The sequence below is a fragment of the Littorina saxatilis genome, linkage group LG7, assembly GCF_037325665.1.
Source record: "Littorina saxatilis isolate snail1 linkage group LG7, US_GU_Lsax_2.0, whole genome shotgun sequence".
Lineage (NCBI taxonomy): Eukaryota > Metazoa > Mollusca > Gastropoda > Littorinimorpha > Littorinidae > Littorina > Littorina saxatilis.
The window spans coordinates 53897146-53912434 of NC_090251.1; the positions used below are offsets into that span (position 1 = coordinate 53897146).

At 40.7% G+C, this 15289-nt stretch overlaps 1 long non-coding RNA gene across 1 annotated transcript in view; it reads left to right on the forward strand.

Moving 5' to 3' along the window:
• The first annotated feature begins 4575 nt into the window (after positions 1-4575).
• Positions 4576-15289, forward strand: part of LOC138970392 (uncharacterized) — a 10996-nt gene continuing 282 nt past the window's right edge. Inside the window, exons 1-2 of the long non-coding RNA XR_011456919.1 lie at positions 4576-4724; positions 10653-10734. This is a non-coding gene — a long non-coding RNA (uncharacterized lncRNA). The remainder of the gene's footprint in view (positions 4725-10652; positions 10735-15289) is intronic.

Genomic DNA, 15289 nt, shown 5'->3' on the forward strand with positions numbered 1-15289 from the left:
TCTAACACAATAAAAAAACAGACGTCAAACCAAAATGTTGTTGTTAACGCAGATATAAATAATTTAACAGAAATAAGAAGTATTAATCTTACTTATCTTGATTTGATTGCTTTCTACTATACAGATAAGGTGTTAAGCAATGAACAGCTTCAAAGCTTAGCAGAAACACTGGCCAGTGAGAATTAAGATAAATATTTTATATTTTGCATTAAAAAGATGACTAGCAGTGTGAAGCTTTATCCTAATATTGATGAAAGTGCAGCAGAAAGTCAACAATTCAGACTGGCACACATTAGTAATATACAAAAACAACTAGAAGATGAATTAGAAAAATATTCTCGCGCTAGACGTAAGTACTCAACAACTTACAACAGCCTTTCTAATGCCAGCACTGGTTCTACTATCCTTGCATCAGCTGCAGGTGTAACGGGAACAATTCTGTTAGCTACCGGAGTAGGGACTCCAGTTTCTCTAATCCTAGGTGGTGTCGCAGCAGCAGTTGGTGGTTTATCATTTATAGCATCAGCTATAATGAAAAAAATTGTGAAAAAGCTTGAAAAACACGAATCCATTTCCACTCTTGCATCATCAAAATTGTCTAGCCTAAAACTGTCTATCAGTAAAGCACTTGAAGATTCAAAAGTTTCTGACGAAGAATTCAAACAGATACAAACAGACTTTGATGACTACAAAAGTAAGAAAGCAAGTATTCAAACAAAAACACGAGCTGAATATAACAAGCCAATCGATATAGAAGATCTGAAAAAGCAGTTTTTAAAAAAGGGGATTCAAATAGGACGGGAAGAAAAAGTAAAAATAGAATCACTTGTAAAGAGTTAACTATTCGTTTAGACAGTCACATTGCATGTATCAGATATAATTCTAACAGTGAAAGAACATATGAAGTAAAGTTTGTAAATGAGAGAGCGTATTGAGCTTAAGAATGTTGTATCAGAGAAAGGGAGAATGTACGTTCTGGGTTACTGATTCCGACAGACCCGGCATTGGTTCAAAACAACCTTACTTTACTGTATTTTTTTTGGTATGGATTTATGCAGTATTTTTCTGATTTTGTCGCATGTTTCATTTTAGTAAAAGTTTAGTCCAGAAGCCTATTTTGCGTTAATATTTAGGGTCTGTCGGAATCGGTGAGCCAGAACGTACATTCTCCCTTTCTCTCACAAGTGTTATTCCTATAACGTACCAGCTAGATCAGCATTTGGAATATATACGTAGCAGACTAGATTACACTGAAATACGACTGCATCAGTTTAGTAAATGAATGGTTTCCGAATTATTATTTCAAGGCAAGAACAATCGGAATCGAAAACGTGTAGGGTTTAGAACGTCCGTACCATATATAAGACTTATTACCAGCCTGCCTCATGCGTGCAGACTCAGTGCAACGTGACGAGCAATTTTTGTTTTTGAAATGCCGCAGTGGTTCGATTGCCCTAGCCTTGCAGACGACACAAACCCCGCTCAGCAAACTAACATGTTGGGCAAATGTGAACGAAAAAACGATGGGGATATAATACGTGTAGGGTTCAGAACATTCTTACCGTTCATATTTAGTACCAGACTCCCCGATGAATGAAGATACCACACGAGAACGTAACATGCCACATTTACTTTGAAAATGTGCTAACCGTCGAATCCTTGGGGGGTAGTCAATTCAAGGGGAGTCACTCTGCACAGTCAATCCGTCGAAGCTCGACTTGAGGTTTCGAATCGCAAATAACTAAGAACACAGTCCTTTCTCCGAGTTCAAATGAGGTCTCTCTGAAAGATCATCACTGTTTAGCTTAACGCTTCACTGGAATTTACCAACAGAAATTAAAACAAGAGTTTGCGTGTGATGAAAGCACGACACACTTGAGACAGCCCACACAAAAGTAGATCTTCTACGACCTGACCACACAGTTATGCCTATTCAAATGCGCGTAGCAAAATGTGCGTGTTGTATCTTCTTTTTTCTCTGGCGGTACCGACAATATCGTTATTGAAACAATCCCAGTGCACTAAGGGATTTATAGAGCAAATCTCGAAAATAATTATTGAACTCAGCGCTATGCGCTTCGTTCAATAATGAATTTTCTCGATTTGCTCTAAAAATCCCTTAGTGCACTGGGATGTCTCAATAACTTAAATAATAATAATAATTGTCAGTAAGTACTGGTGTCACATGACTGATGTGAACCAGTTGATTGGCTAATGGCGATGCGCTAAAACTGTTAGCGCACTCTTGGAGTGCGCTAACTTTTCCACAGAGCGTATTCTTCCGCCCTTTGCCTAAGCGAGACTGTACTCTCATCCTCAGAATTAATTAATGACATGTAGCTTATATTCTCCACAATACCAAATGACCATAAATTTCCTGCGGCTCAATTAAAGCGGAAGGTTTTTTTCTGACAGATTGCTTGTGCTTGTGCCTGTGCCAGTGAAGCCCACTGGTCTAAAAATAGAAGCCGCTGTGTCTCATCTCATTTTCGACTTGCATAGATTCTTCTCATATGCCGTGTTAGCGGCATGTAGCTTATTATCCACATTACCAAATGATGAGTTAGTATACATTTCTCAGCGGCTAACAGAAATCACAAGTGTTATTCCGATAACGTACCAGCTAGACCAGCATTTGGAAGTAGACTGACTCGATCGACTCTGTCATAGTAGCAGACTACACTGAAATACGACTGCATCAGTTCAGTAAATTAATGGTTTCCGAATTATTATTTCAAGGCAACAACAATCGGAATCGAAAACGTGTATAAGATTTATTACCAACCTGCCTCATGCATGCAGACTCAGTGCAACGTGACGAGCAATTTATGTTTTTGAAATGAGACTGCAGTGGTTCGATTGCCTTAGCCTAGCAGACGACATAAACCCCGCTCAGCAAATTAACATGTTGGGCAAATGTGAACGAAAAAACGATGGGGATATAATACGTGTAGGGTTCAGAGTAGGGGCGGATTAGGGGGGGGGGGGGTTACAGGGGTTCCGGAACACCCCCCACCGGCTGTAAAAAAAATAAAAAAATTAATACTAACTTTAAAAGAAATAATGAGTGGCTGCTGACACCAGTTGATCATGTTTAAAATCAAGGATAAGCCATAAATTGTTCATAAAATAGCTAAAACTCTTCAGCTTCTGGGATGTCTCAATAACTAAAATAATAATAATATTTGTCAGTAAGTACTGGTGTCACATGACTGATGTGAATCAGTTGATTGGCTAATGGTAATGCGCTTAAAGCCCCCCAGACCCCCCAACGGGGCCTTGCCCATGTACCCCACAAGGGCTCTACCCCTGGACCCCAAGTTGTAACCCCCCCCCCCCCCCCTCCTCTGGCTTAACTGCTCCGCCCCTGCAGAACATTCTTACCGTTCATATTTAGTACCAGACTCCCCGATGAATGAAGATACCACACGAGAACGTAACATGCCACATTTACTTTGAAAATGTGCTAACCGTCGAATCCTTGGGGGGTAGTCAATTCAAGGGGAGTCACTCTGCACAGTCAATCCGTCGAAGCTCGACTGGAGGTTTCAAATCGCAAATAACCAGACCACAGTCCTTTCTCCGAGTTCAAATGAGGTCTCTCTGAAAGATCATCACTGTTTAGCTTAACGCTACACTGGAATTTACCAACAGAAATTAAAATGCGTGTGACGAAAGCACGACACACTTGAGACAGCCCACACAAAAGTAGATCTTACACGACCTGACCACTTAGTGCACTTACACTACCTGACCACTTAGATGTCTCAATAACTTAAAATATAATATATATGATAATAGTAGGTGCCTGGGAGTCCAATACGGACCAGTGAAGCGGCCTTCACGAATCACTGCAAAAATCCACCTTCAATTCAAAATAACATTATACAACTTAGTGTGCAAGTTAGACTAACTAAAATATGCTTCAGATTGATCTGTTTCGGGTTGATGAGAGCATTATTTGAAGCACACCAGGAAACAAAAGAAGCTTATCAAAAACAGAGTGAAAATAAGTGAAATTATCAACTACAACTATTTGGTTGTGTTTTTTTAAATCTCGAGGGCTAGTTATAGGTTATTTTTTAGCAAGCTTCTTAATGAATCAATGAAAATAGCCTTTAGCTTTTATTTTCTTCGATTTGTTGAAGGTGGTCCATATTAGGGGACTCACACATACTTTGAGATTTTGCTATTATTTTTTGTTTGCAGTAGAAACTCGCGGTCAACACTCAAATACGGTCTTCGCTGTCATACATAGCAATTTGTGTGTGATAAAAGCTATGGCTGTGGACAGAAAAGAGTCCGTTTTAGGCGGCACATTTAGAGTGAACACTGCCAAAAATGAAAAAAAAATAGAAAAAGACCAACGGTTTTGAGGTTTGTGTTTCTGCAACTGTTTTGACATGTGTAAGTTATCCAGAGAGGGTGAATACAGCGAATGAAATTGTTTTGAGCGCTCTAGCGCCGTTAGTTTGTCAGAACCGGATGTGGTCCAAATTTGGAGCCCTTCCCCTAGCTGTTATTGGTTTTTGTGGGAGACGAACTTGATTTAGCAGATAACAACGGAGATGTGTTAGATATCTGCTTGCGTTATAACTCGATATGCAACGGAAACGTATTATATGCGACATCAAATATAAAGGTTTGTAGATTGCCGATGGAGTGAGAGCTTTTGATCTCACTGATCCTCAGGGTGATTCACGTCGAGCTTAAAAGCCACCACAGTAAGTATCAACATATTACCTCTCTCTCTCTCTCTCTCTCTCTCTCTCTCTCTCTCTCTCTCTCTCTCTCTCTCTCTCTCTCTTCTCTCTCCCTCTCTCTCTCTCTCTCTCTCTCTCTCTCCCTCTCTCTCTCTCTCTCTCCCTCCCTCTCTCTCTCTCTCTCTCTCTCTCTCTCTCTCTCTCTCTCTCTCTCTCTCTCTCTTCCCGCAGTGGGGCACTGCGGTTATGAAATTAAAGGCCCCTCCTGTTTTTGGAACCGCAGGAGCTTTCTAGTTTGCTGTTAGGTAGATTTTTGGTTCCTCTTTCCTGTCATGCTCTCTTTTTCTTCATGAATTCTTTTCTTTTTTCTGCCTTCTTGCTCATTCACCTGTATTTTTTCCAAAAAATCTCTTCTCTTGCCGCTTGTCTCGCGATTCATGTATAGTTTAATCTGTTAGTGTTCTGATGTAAACCCAGCAGTAGATAGGTTAAGCCTATTTTAACATACTGGAAACTGGTAATCTTCCAGTAGGTATTAATTTAGTTTTACTAAAGCCTGCTGGGACACAAGTAATGGGTTAGTGCATTTGTAAACAGGAATCGCTTGACAAGTGGCCCCCTTCATCCCCCCCTTCCTCGTCCTGATATGGCTCTACGTAGTCGGCTGGACGTTAAGCAACAAATAAACAAACAAACAAACAAACTCTCTCTCTCTCTCTCTCTCTCTCTCTCTCTCTCATCAGTTTGGAATTCACTTCCATCATCCTTTAAGCACTTAAAGTCATTAAAAAGTTTTAAAAAATGTGTCAAAAAACACTTAATGTCTGAGTAGTTTAACGCGTTTTGATTTACCACACTTAGTATTACGCCAAACATATATGCTGTGCATTGTATATTGTGAACATATTTTTGTTGTACTATTGCTACATGTTCGATTGCTACCAGCTTGTACTTATAATTACTTGCATAGTATGCATTTGATTTTATGAATAACCACATAATTATGTATGCTCTTCATGCCTCATCTTCATCATCATCATCATCATCATCATCATCATCATCATCATCATCATCATCATCATCATCATCATCATCATCATCGTCATCTTTATCATCACGTGCTGAAGTTTTTTGACCTCCTTTTGTTGGTAAACTTTTTAACTTTTTAATTTTTAATATTTCAATTGTATCATTGTGTGTCTGTGCGTCCCAAGGACAGATTGTAAGAAAAGGCGTAGCCTTAAATCTTAATCCTTGTTAAATAAAGTTCAATTCAATTCAATTCAATTCTCTCTCTCTCTCTCTCTCTCTCTCTCTCTCTCTCTCTCTCTCTCTCTCTCTCTCTCTCTCTCTCTCTCTCTCTCTTTCTCTCTCTCTCTCTCTCTCTCTGTCTCTGTCTCTTTCTGTCTCTCTCTGTCTCTCGGTCTCTCTGTTTTTCTCTCTCTGTTCTTATCTCTCTCTGTTCTTCTCTCTCGCTCCCTCCCTCTCCCCTCTCTCTTTTATTCTCTCTCTCTTTTCTTCTCGCTCTCGCTGCCTCCCCCTCTCTCGCTCTTTTATTCTCTCTCTCTGTTCTTTTCTCTCTCGCTCCCTCCCCCTCTCTCTCTCTTTTATTGTTCTTCTCGCTCTCGCTCCCTCCCTCTCTCTCTCTCTCTTTTATTATCTCTCTCTGTTCTTCTCTCTCTCGCTCCCTCGCCCTCTCTCTCTCTCTTTTATTCTCTCTCTCTGTTCTTCTCTCTCTCGCTCCCTCCCCCTCTCTCTCTCTTTTATTATCTCTCTCTGTTCTTCTCTCTCTCGCTCCCTCGCCCTCTCTCTCTCTCTTTTATTCTCTCTCTCTGTTCTTCTCTCTCTCGCTCCCTCCCTCTCTCTCTCTCTTTTATCATCTCTCTCTGTTCTTCTCTCTCCCGCTCCCGCCCTCTCTCTCTCTCTTTTATTCTCTCTCTCTGTTCTTCTCTCTCTCTCGCTCCCTCCCTCTCTCTCTCTCTTTTATTATCTCTCTCTGTTCTTCTCTCTCTCGCTCCCTCCCTCTCTCTCTCTCTCTTATTCTCTCTCTCTGTTCTTCTCTCTCGCTCCCTCGCCCTCTCTCTCTCTCTTTTATTCTCTCTCTCTGTTCTTCTCTCTCTCGCTCCCTCCCTCTCTCTCTCTCTTATTCTCTCTCTCTGTTCTTCTCTCTCTCGCTCCCTCCCTCTCTCTCTCTCTTATTCTCTCTCTGTGTTCTTCTCTCTCTTGCTCCCTCCCTCTCTCTCTCTCTTTTATTCTCTCTCTCTGTTCTTCTCGCTCTCGCTCCCTCGCCCTCTCTCTCTCTCTTTTACTCTCTCTCTGTTCTTCTCTCTCTCGCTCCCTCGCCCTCTCTCTCTCTCTCTCTTTTATTCTCTCTCTCTGTTCTTCTCTCTCTCGCTCCCTCCCTCTCTCTCTCTCTCTTTTATTATCTCTCTCTGTTCTTCTCGCTCTCGCTCCCTCCCTCTCTCTCTCTTTTATTATCTCTCTCTGTTCTTCTCTCTCTCGCTCCCTCCCTCTCTCTCTCTCTTTTATTCTCTCTCTCTGTTCTTCTCTCTCTCGCTACCTCCCTCTCTCTCTCTCTCTTTTATTCTCTCTCTCTGTTCTTCTCTCTCGCTCCCTCCCCCTCTCTCTCTCTCTGTTCTTCTCTCTCTCGCTCCCTCCCTCTCTCTCTCTCTCTCTCTCTTTTATTATCTATCTCTGTTCTTCTCTCTCGCTCCCTCCCCCTCTCTCTCTCTGTTCTTCTCTCTCTCGCTCCATCCCTCTCTCTCTCTCTCTTTTATTATCTATCTCTGTTCTTCTCTCTCGCTCCCTCCCCCTCTCTCTCTCTTTTATTCTCTCTCTCTCTGTTCTTCTCTCTCTCGCTCCCTCTCTCTCTTTTATTCTCTTTCTCTGTTCTACTCTCTCTCGCTCCCTCCCTCTCTCTCTCTCTTTTATTATCTCTCTCTGTTCTTCTCTCTCTCGCTCCCTCCCCCTCTCTCTCTCTCTTTTATTCTCTCTCTCTGTTCTTCTCTCTCTCGCTCCCTCCCCCCCCTCTCTCTCTCTTTTATTCTCTCTGTGTTCTTCTCTCTCTTGCTCCCTCCCTCTCTCTCTCTCTCTTATTCTCTCTCTCTGTTCTTCTCTCTCTTGCTCCCTCCCTCTCTCTCTCTCTCTTTTATTCTCTCTCTCTGTTCTTCTCTCTCTCGCTCCCTCCCTCTCTCTCTCTCTTTTACTCTCTCTCTGTTCTTCTCTCTCTCGCTCCCTCCCCCTCTCTCTCTCTCTTTTACTCTCTCTCTGTTCTTCTCTCTTGCTCCCTCCCTCTCTCTCTCTCTCTTTTATTCTCTCTCTCTCTCTGTTCTTCTCTCTCTCGCTCCCTCCCTCTCTCTCTCTCTCTTTTATTCTCTCTCTCTCTGTTCTTCTCTCTCTCGCTCCCTCCCTCTCTCTCTCTCTCTTTTATTCTCTCTCTCTGTTCTTCTCTCTCTCGCTCCCTCCCTCTCTCTCTCTTTTATTCTCTCTCTCTGTTCTTCTCTCTCTCGCTCCCTCCCTCTCTCTCTCTCTTATTCTCTCTCTCTGTTCTTCTCTCTCTTGCTCCCTCCCTCTCTCTCTCTCTCTTTTATTCTCTCTCTCTGTTCTTCTCTCTCGCTCCCTCCCCCTCTCTCTCTCTCTGTTCTTCTCTCTCTCGCTCCCTCCCTCTCTCTCTCTCTCTTTTATTATCTATCTCTGTTCTTCTCTCTCGCTCCCTCCCCCTCTCTCTCTCTTTTATTCTCTCTCTCTCTGTTCTTCTCTCTCTCGCTCCCTCCCCTCTCTCTCTCTTTTATTCTCTCTCTCTGTTCTTCTCTCTCTCGCTCCCTCCCTCTCTCTCTCTCTTCTCTCTCTCTCTCTTTCTGTATCTCTCTCTCGCTCCCTCCCTCTCTCTCTCTCTCTTTTATTATCTCTCTCTGTTCTTCTCTCTCTCGCTCCCTCCCTCTCTCTCTCTTTTATTCTCTCTCTCTGTTCTTCTCTCTCTCTCCCTCCCCCTCTCTCTCTCTCTTTTATTCTCTCTCTCTGTTCTTCTCGCTCTCGCTCCCTCCCTCTCTCTCTCTTTTATTATCTCTCTCTGTTCTTCTCTCTCTCGCTCCCTCTCTCCCTCTCTCTCTCTCTCTTTTATTATCTCTCTCTGTTCTTCTCTCTTTCGCTCCCTCTCTCTCTCTCTCTTTTATTATCTCTCTCTGTTCTTCTCTCTCTCGCTCCCTCCCTCTCTCTCTCTCTTTTATTCTCTCTCTCTCTCTGTTCTTCTCTCTCTTTTTTTTTCTCTCTCTCTTTTTTTCTCGCTCTCGCTCCCCCTCTCTCTCTCTTTTATTCTCTCTCTCTTTTCTTCTCTCCCTATCTTCCTCCCTCTCTCTCTTTTTTCTCTCTCTCTTTTCTTCTCGCTCTCGCTCCCTCTCTCTTTTTTTGTTCTCTTTCTCCTTTCTTCTCTCTCTATCTCTCTATCTCCCTCCCTCTCTCTCTCTACCTCCCTCACTCTCTCTTCTCTCTCTCGTTTCTTCTCGCTCTCTCTCTCTCTTTTTTCTCTCTTTTTTTCTTCTCTCTCTCTCTCTCTCTCTCTCTCTCTCTCTCTCTCTCTCTCTCTCTCTCTCTCTCTCTCTCTCTCTCTCTCTCTCTCTCTCTCTCCACAATGCAGTTTTTTTCCCCAAGACTGGTCTATAAACTCAACTCGTACACATACAGGCCCAGCTGTACAAACTAATTCGCGTCCTGAATATTCATATGAGAAATTATTAACAGTTATTGTGTTTTCAGCGTAGCAATAGGGTCCGATATTTGGACGAGACAAGTAAAATGCCGACGAGTCGAAGACGAGTCGCATTATACTTGTTCGAGTCTAAATATCGGACCCTATTGCTACGCTGAAAATACAATAGCGATTATATAGCGCTGTTCTGACCTTGATTTGTTGTTCCAAACTTACAAAATGACAGTTTTTGCGCCGATGCGTTGATCTCAGGTTTTGATAGCACTAGCAGACGCCGTTTCTTATGCGCATTAGTTTTGCGCAGGCGCCACACTGACTTTGGAAACAAACTCGATTTAGCAACACAGCTGTTAAACAGCTTTTTATTAGTTCATTCGTATACAACAAAAAGAAGTTTGAGTTTTTATAATTTTGAACAAGACTACTTATGAAGAAGACCAAAACACAACATCAACGGAAAACTAGAAACAACTGAAGAACTAGGATGCAACAAGGGGAGGAGAAGAGAACAGCTAATCGAAGTTTTCAGTTTGGGTGAATGGCATTTATACTTGTCTCGTCATGAAGCGAATTTTTCAACCTCAGTTATAAACGACTACATGAATGTTAGTGCCATGGGTTGTACATCAATACTTCAGAGTGGAAGTGGGGGTATTTAGTGTGGAGTTACGAGATAAGAAAAGCCGAATGCGAAAGTTTGTGTCAGTCGAATGCGAAAGTTTGTGTCAGTCGGCAACAGTGAGCTCACACATGGCACACAAAAACGCTGTTCCGTTTTACTCCCCTGTTTGTACTACATCTTTCGACTTTGGGCATTTTGTGGTGTTTAGGGACAGAAAATAATTGGTTTAGTCCTGTTTCATCGGGAAGTTAGCAGAAAAGGGTTGCTATCGACATTTGTAAAGTTGAAAAACATTCCCGAGAAGAATTTCAAGTTGTCAGTGTATGCTGTTGTCGATTGAAACATCGCCGCGTGGTACAGATGGGTCAACCGGAACCATGCGTCTTTGTTATTGCCAATATGCTTTTGGATATTGGCAAAAATGGCCGACTTTAATTCCGTAGCATTATGCTTTGATGATCGGAAGAGATCATCCAATCACAGCCCTCGAATTCCCCCACGTGTCCATCAGAATAGCTATATTAGTTTCTTAGAATTGTTCTGTTCGCAGCTACTGAACTTCCCCGTAACTTTTTTCTGTGGTTATATAATTCTTTTTTAATATGTCATCATATCTGTGCAGAAAATGCAGTCCTCCTGGATAAGGGCACTGTCCGCTGGACTGTTACTTCTAGTTCTTGGAACCAGAAGCGACGCATGGACAGGTATGATATATGGCATCCCAACACTGTCAAAGGTGTTTTACTTCAACAAACAATACAATGGCACATAGCTAACATCCTTGCTGGTTGTATTGTTGAAAGCGCGGCAATCTCTGGTTTTTACATTTAGTCAAGTTTTGACTAAATGTTTTAACGTAGAGGGGGAATCGAGACGAGGGTCGTGGTGTATGTGCGTGCGTGCGTGTGTGTGTGTGTGTGTGTGTGTGTGTGTGTGTGTGTGTGTGTGTGTGTGTGTCTGTCTGTGTGTGTGTGTAGAGCGATTCAGACTAAACTACTGGACCGATCTTTATGAAATTTGACATGAGAGTTTCTGGGTATGAAATCCCCAGACGTTTTTTTCATTTTTTTGATAAATGTCTTTTATGACGTCATATCCGGCTTTTCGTGAAAGTTGAGGCGGCACTGTCACGCTCTCATTTTTCAACCAAATTGGTTGAAATTTTGGTCAAGTAATCTTCGACGAAGCCCGGACTTCGGTATTGCATTTCAGCTTGGTGGCTTAAAAATTAATTAATGACTTTGGTCATTAAAAATCAGAAAATTCTAAAAAAAAAATAAATCATAAAACGATTTAAATTTACGTTCATCTTATTTTTCATCATTTTCTGATTCCAAAAACATATAAATATGTTATATTTGGATTAAAAACAAGCTCTGAAAATTAAATATATAAAAATTATTATCAAAATTAAATTGTCGAAATCAATTTAAAAACACTTTCATCCTATTCCTTGTCGGTTCCTGATTCCAAAAACATATAGATATGATATGTTTGGATTAAAAACACGCTCAGAAAGTTAAAACAAAGAGAGGTACAGAAAAGCGTGCTATCCTTCTTAGCGCAACTACTACCCCGCTCTTCTTGTCAATTTCACTGCCTTTGCCATGAGCGTTGGACTGACGATGCTACGAGTATACGGTCTTGCTGAAAAATGGCATTGCGTTCAGTTTCATTCTGTGAGTTCGACAGCTACTTGATTAAATGTTGTATTTTCGCCTTACGCGACTTGTTCTGTTTATATTGGTTTACACGGAGATCCGTAAAGAGAAGGAGAGAGAGAGAGAGAGAGAGAGAGAGAGAGAGAGAGAGAGAGAGAGAGAGAGAGAGAGAGAGAGAGAGAGAGAGAGAGAGAGAGAGAGAGAGAGAGAGAGAGAAAGAACTCAGAACTCAGAACTCAGAACTTTATTACATAAGGATAAAGGTTTTAGGCTTAGCCTAATCTTCCAACCTGTCCTTGGAACATATACAAAGAATAATTGTAAACAAAAACAAAGACTGCGCACATACCTCATCAAAGTATTAAACTAATAAAACATCAAAATAATGGTCGAGTATAAACATACAAAATATTGGACTCACAAAGTCATATAAAACAAAACCAAATACAAACAAACGTAAATGTTTTTTACATTTCTTAAAAAAGTATAGCAATGTATTGCCGAACAGGGCCATGTATACAGGCAGCTAAAGTTTCAAGAAGAAGGGGGAGGGGGACGAGGGATTACACATTCAGATTAACTACATATACAATATTTAAAAAACAAACAAACACTTAAGAGCATTGCATACATTATCCGAGTACACAATGGAAACTAAACATCAGGGACAGTTTATAGTGTGATCAAATGTGTGTGCAACTGCCTTTTAAAGGCCTTTAATGATGCGGATCGTTTGATTTCTATTGGCAAAGAATTCCACAGAGATGATCCTGAAAAAGCTAAGCTGGATTTATAAAGATCTATACGAGGAATTGGAGGAAGTAAATTTTGAGACCCATACCTCTTCGTAACATGTGTAAAATAGGATTGCACATAACTGGGCACATCACCATGAACTAATTTATACATAAAGACAGCCTTATTGTATGCAAGGTGGGTTTTTAGGGGAAGGAAATTAAGGCTGTTTAACTTCATTTCTGTAGACATGTGCGATTCATACATGATAAGTTTTGCAGCACGACGGTACAAAGAATTGAGTTTCAATAAGTGAACATCACTGCAGCCATCCCACAATGTCGAAGCAAAATTAATATGAGGCATTATGTGAGCATGAACGAACATTTTTAATGTTTCAGACTTCGCATAATGTTTGAGTTTTGACAACAAATACAAATTCCTTGATAACACTTTGCAGAGGTTGCTTATGTGTGTTTGCCATTTCATTTCTTCATCGACAGTTACACCAAGTATGCGATGTTCTTTAACTTGCTGTATTTGAGTTGTACCTAAGGACAGTTGTAATTTAAGAGGACTTATCTGATGCTTTTGTCTTGTGGTAATAACAATGCTTTTAGTTTTTTCTGGGTGCAGTATCATGGCATTTGATGTGCACCATTTCGCAACTTCGTCCAAAGTGTTCTTCAGGGAAGAATTTACTGATTCCAACGAGGTGTTACTGGTATGAATAGACGAATCGTCTGCAAAAAACTCGCATTTGACTTTATCATCCGATACATGTAAAGGCAAATCATTAACGTAAATACAAAAGAGAATAGGTCCCAATACAGACCCTTGAGGGACGCCATGTTTTACTAGTGCAGTAGACGAATTCTGGCATTGTATGTAGAGTGACATATTGTGTCCGGTCAGCAAGATACGATTTAAAGAAGTCACAGACCGAATCGTTTCTCAAATAATAGTGTAATTTTTTCAACAATATGGAATGATCGACTAAGTCAAATGCTTTCTTAAAATCCAAAAACAATGCTCCTGTAACTTCAGACTTGTTCATTGCTGACAGCCAAGCTTCACAGAGAGACGTAAGAGCTGTGTGGCAAGAATGCTTGGACCGAAAACCGGATTGAAACAAATTTTGTTCTTCTATGTAAGCAAGAAGATGCTTGTGCACATGCCGTTCTAATGGTTTTGACAAAACAGGCAGCAAAGAAATGGGTCTAAAATTACTTGGGTCTGAGAGATCTTTACATTTGGGAAGGGGTATGACTTTGGCGCTTTTCAATTTAGACGGAAAAAAGTTCTGCTCAATACTAAGGTTATATACGAACGTGAGCGAATCCACAATATACGGTAGAGAAAGCTTCAATAACTTCACGGGTATTTTATCAGGACCCATGGACTTTTTATTCTCCAGGTTTTCAATAAATGTTCCGACCTCATGAACTGCAATCGGAGGAATGATAAACGCTTCATTGTTTATTCTGTTCCGCTGACAGTATTCGTCCAATTATTCAAAACAGTTATCTGTACCCGGAGAATATGTTTCTGCCACAGAAGCCTTCAATTTATCCGCTAAAGATATAAAATGATTATTAAATTCTTCCGCAGATAGTTTTGTTAGATTAGCAGTTGACTTTTTCCTAGATTTATCAAGGATTTCATTTACTGCCCGCCAAATTGTTGCAGTATCTTTCTTATCGGAAATCAATTTATCAAAGTAACCGGTTTTTGATTGTCTCACTCGGTTTAACACCTCATTCCTCTGCTGTTTATATTCGTCTGTCATCTTATTTTCCTTGAAATAATCTCTCAGTGCCATCGCCTCTATAATATCTGATGTTAACCAAGGCGGAAGTCTGGCATGTTTTACTCTATGCTGACGCAGGGGCACGTGCTTATCTATAATTGTGCTTAAAATGCTATACAAGTGATTAAAAGCATCATCTGCAAGACTGAAATCAAAAACGCTCTGAAATGGAGCTTCACTAAGATCACGAAAAAATGCAGACTCATCAAAATGTCTAAAACTTCTGTATTCTATGGTCGTGTGGCCTTTTGGTCCTGATTTAGGCAAGCGCATAGAGACCGAACAAAAAATAGGCCTATGATCGCTGATACTGGAATTGGACACATACACATTTGAAACAATCTTCTTATTATCAGTATATATGTGATCAATAAGAGTTGCAGTTGTGTGAGACAGACAGAGAGAGAGAGAGAGAGAGAGAGAGAGAGAGAGAGAGAGAGAGAGAGATTGACCTTTTTTTCGAGGAGGGTAACAGAATAAGCAATGTATAGATGCTTTTTTTCATCCGGCCCTCGCCCATTGAGGGTAACTCGATTAATAACAATAAGAAATAGAAGTTAAGTTAACTGCAATACAATTTACATAATTAACATGTCAAACTTCTTCTTCTTCTTCTTCTTCTTCTTCGGCGTTCCAGAACATGTCAAACAATTTAAAATACATATCAATATGCATTATGAATATCAATCAATGATGAAATATTATCAAAGATTTATTTACTTAAGAGAAACATCATGTAAAGTTCTTTGAATGCTGTTTCACTGACTTGCATTTTAACTATATCAGGAATGGAGTTCCACAATATTGCGCCAGAATAAGAAAGACATGACTTATACAGGTCAATTCTAAGGGTTGGGGTAATTAATTTGTTTAGTTTCCTTGAATTATTCAGTTTAAAATTTGAGGCAATTAGTGTAGGTGCATTCCCTGACATAATTCTATGCATCATTGCACCTTTGTTATAGGTAAATCTTAGTAAAATAGAGAGAGAGAGAGAGAGAGAGAGAGAGAGAGAGAGAGAGAGTGAGAGTGTGTGTTTGAGAGAGAGAGAGA